Source organism: Rhodotorula graminis, assembly GCF_001329695.1.
Source record: "Rhodotorula graminis WP1 unplaced genomic scaffold RHOBAscaffold_19, whole genome shotgun sequence".
In the NCBI taxonomy this organism is placed as follows: Eukaryota; Fungi; Basidiomycota; class Microbotryomycetes; order Sporidiobolales; family Sporidiobolaceae; genus Rhodotorula; species Rhodotorula graminis.
In genome coordinates this window covers 351,522-355,684 of record NW_017264946.1, presented here as the reverse complement: position 1 = coordinate 355,684, position 4,163 = coordinate 351,522, and positions in this window count along the sequence as shown.

Here is a 4,163-nt window from a genome sequence, read left to right as displayed (position 1 = left end):
TCCGACCACACCACGGCCGGCTGGAAGGAAAAAGAAGGTGCAGCCTGGGGGGGGATGGTCCCGCTGAGCATGCTACCGATGCAATATCGCAAATCTGGCTCCATTACCATCAAGGTATACTGTTCAATGGTCCCTGTGCTGAGCGGTAGGCTGGGAGACCTCTGCCTCATAAAGCTGCGCGTGCAAACGGTTTGGGTCCGAGAGGGTGGGGCTTGCCAGGAACAGGTTTGCCTCTGCCGAGCTGGGCCACAAGGTCCGTTCAACCTCTAACCTAGCCAACCATTTAGAGCGTATCGTACTCTATTCTGCCCTGCAAGGGCAGCCCAATCCGACCGCACCACGGCCGGCTGGAAGGAAAAGGAAGGTGCAGCCTCGGGGGGATGTTCCCGCTGAGCATGCTACCGATGCAATATCGCAAATCTGGCTTCATTACCATCAAGGTATACTGTTCAATGGTCCCTTTGCTGAGCGGTAGGCTGGGAGACCTCTGCCTCATGGAGCTGCGCGTGCCAACGGTTTGGGTCCGAGAGGGTGGGGCTTGCCAGGAACAGGTTTGCCTCTGCCGAGCTGGGCCGCAAGGTCCGTTCAACCTCTAACCTAGCTAACCATTTAGAGCGTATCGTACTCTATTCTGCCCTGCAAGGGCAGCCCAATCCGACCGCACCACGGCCGGCTGGAAGGAAAAAGAAGGTGCAGCCTCGGGGGATGGTCCCGCTGAGCATGCTACCGATGCAATATCGCAAATCTGGCTCCATTACCATCAAGGTATACTGTTCAATGGTCCCTTCGCTGAGCGGTAGGCTGGGAGACCTCTGCCTCATAGAGCTGCGCGTGCAAACGGTTTGGGTCCGAGAGGGTGGGGCTTGCCAGGAACAGGTTTGCCTCTGCCAAGCTGGGCCACAAGGTCCGTTCAACCTCTAACCTAGCTAACCATTTAGAGCGTATCGTACTCTATTCTGCCCTGCAAGGGCAGCCCAATCTGACCGCACCACGGCCGGCTGGAAGGAAAAAGAAGGTGCAGCCTCGCGGGGATGGTGCCGCTGAGCATGCTATCGATGCAATATCGCAAATCTGGCTCCGTTACCATCGAGGTATACTGTTGAATGGTCCCTGTGCCAAGCGGTAGGTCAGTAGCCCTGTTCCTCATGGAGCTGTGCGTGCAGACGGGTTGGGTCCGAGTGGGCCCGAGAGGCTTGGTCTGGCTGGATGCTACAATGCACTGGCCCAAATCTGGCTCCATTATCGTCAAGGTACACTATTATATGGTCCCTGTGCCAAGCGGTAGGTCAGTAGCCCTGTTCCTCATGGAGCTGTGCGCGCCGACGGGTTGGGTCCGAGTGGGGCCGAGAGGCTTGGTCTGGCTGAGGATGCTACAATGCACTGGCCCAAATCTGACTCCATTACCGTCAAGGTATACTGTTATATGGTCCCTGTACCAAGCGGTAGGTCAGTAGCCCTGTTCCTCATGGAGCTGTGCGCGCAGACGGGTTGGGTCCGAGTGGGGCCGAGAGGCTTGGTCTGGCTGAGGATGCTACAATGCACTGGCCCAAATCTGACTCCATTACCGTCAAGGTATACTGTTATATGGTCCCTGTACCAAGCGGTAGGTCAGTAGCCCTGTTCCTCATGGAGCTGTGCGCGCAGACGGGTTGGGTCCGAGTGGGGCTGAGACGCCTGGTCTGGCTGAGGATGCTACTGATGCACTGGCCCAAATCTTGCCAGGGCTGCCCAGTTGCCTACATACAGACCTCAATGTGCGATTTCCCGAGAGCATAGCCCAGAGGCAAGGTGGGGCCATGGTGAGGGCCTGGAGACGGAGAGGTACCTGCTGCGGGTCGGGTGGGAAGTGAGCTCGAGATCAGACTGGTTCTGCCAGGGCTGCCCAGTTGCCTACATACCAATATCGATGGGCGATTCCCCGAGAGCATAGCCTAGAGGCAAGGCAGGGCCATGGTGAGGGCCTGGAGACTGAGAGGTACCTGCTGCGGGTCGGGTGGGAAGTGAGCTCGAGATCAGACTGGTTCTGCCAGGGCTGCCCAGTTGCCTACATACAGACCTCAATGTGCGATTTCCCGAGAGCATAGCCTAGAGGCAAGGCAGGGCCATGGTGAGGGCCTGCAGACTGAGAGGTACCTCCTGCCGGTCGGGTGGGAGGGAGCTCAAGATAGGAAAGGTTCTGCCAGGGCTGCCCAGTTGCCTACATACCAATATCGATGTGCGATTTCCCGAGAGCATGGCCTACAGGCAAGGCAGGGCCATGGTGAGGGCCTGCAGACCGAGAGGTACCTGCTGCCGGTCGGGTGGGAAGGTAGCTCGAGATAGGACAGGTTCTGCCAGGGCTGCCCAGTTGCCTAGATACCAATATCGATGTGCGATTCCCCGAGAGCATAGCCTAGAGGCAAGGCAGGGCCATGGTGAGGGCCTACAGACCGAGAGGTACGTGCTGCGGGTCGGGTGGGAAGGGAGCTCAAGATCAGACTGGTTCTGCCAGGGCTGCCCAGTTGCCTAGATACCAATATCGATGTGCGATTCCCCGAGAGCATAGCCTAGAGGCAAGGCAGGGCCATGGTGAGGGCCTGCAGACCGAGAGGTACGTGCTGCGGGTCGGGTGGGAAGGGAGCTCAAGATCAGACTGGTTCTGCCAGGGCTGCCCAGTTGCCTACATACCAATATCGATGTGCGATTTCCCGAGAGCATAGCCTACAGGCAAGGCAGGGCCATGGTGAGGGCCTGCAGACTGAGAGGTACGTGCTGCGGGTCGGGTGGGAAGGGAGCTCAAGATCAGACTGGTTCTGCCAGGGCTGCCCAGTTGCCTAGATACCAATATCGATGTGCGATTCCCCGAGAGCATAGCCTAGAGGCAAGGCAAGGCCATGGTGAGGGCCTGCAGACCGACAGGTACCTCCTGCCGGTTGGGTGGGAAGGGAGCTCGAGATAAGACTGGTTCTGCCAGGGCTGCCCAGTTGCCTACATACAGACCTCAATGTGCGATTTCCCGAGAGCATAGCCTAGAGGCAAGGCGGGGCCATGGTGAGGGCCTGCAGACCGAGAGGTACCTGCTGCCGGTTGGGTGGGAAGGTAGCTCGAGATCAGACTGGTTCTGCCAGGGCTGCCCAGTTGCCTACATACAGACCTCAATGTGCGATTTCCCGAGAGCATAGCCTTGAGGCAAGGCGGGGCCCTGGTGAGGGCCTGCAGACCAAGAGGTACCTCCCGCCGGTTCGGTGGGAAGGGAGCTCGAGATCAGACTGGTTCGGCCAGGGCTGTCCAGTTGCCTACATACAGACCTCAATGTGCGATTTCCCGAGAGCATAGCCTAGAGGCAAGGCGGGGCCATGGTGAGGGCCTGCAGACCGAGAGGTACCTGCTGCCGGTTGCGTGGGAAGGTAGCTCGAGATCAGACTGGTTCTGCCAGGGCTGCCCAGTTGCCTACATACAGACCTCAATGTGCGATTTCCCGAGAGCATAGCCTTGAGGCAAGGCGGGGCCCTGGTGAGGGCCTGCAGACCAAGAGGTACCTCCCGCCGGTTCGGTGGGAAGGGAGCTCGAGATCAGACTGGTTCGGCCAGGGCTGTCCAGTTGCCTACATACAGACCTCAATGTGCGATTTCCCGAGAGCATAGCCTAGAGGCAAGGCAGGGCCATGGTGAGGGCCTGCAGACCGAGAGGTGCCTCCTGCCGGTTGGGTGGGAAGGGAGCTCGAGATCAGACTGGTTCTGCCAGGGCTGCCCAGTTGCCTACATACCAATATCGATGTGCGATCTCCCGAGAGCATAGCCTAGAGGCAAGGAAGGGCCATGGTGAGGATCTGCAGCCTGAGAGGTAGTGGGGGTGGGCCAGGGCGCTGGGGGCCTTGGTGGCGGGGCAGTCTCACAGCGCTCCTGGGCAGTGGAGGTTGCAGTGGAGGTTGTAGGCGTGCTGCAAGGATCTGCTCGCGTCTTGGCGTGCTCGAGCGAGGCAATGTGGGCCTGGATCGACTCAAGGTGCTGCTCTGCGCGTTTGCGCTGCTGTAAGTTCACATGCCGGTTGCAGAGGAAATGCTGGATAACTCACACCAACGAGCCAAATGCGGTCGCAACGATGACAAACAATTGGGGTAAGTATTCTGGTAATAACGAGTATGTGGGTCGGTTGTTAGGAGGGAGTATCCGGATCCAAACGCA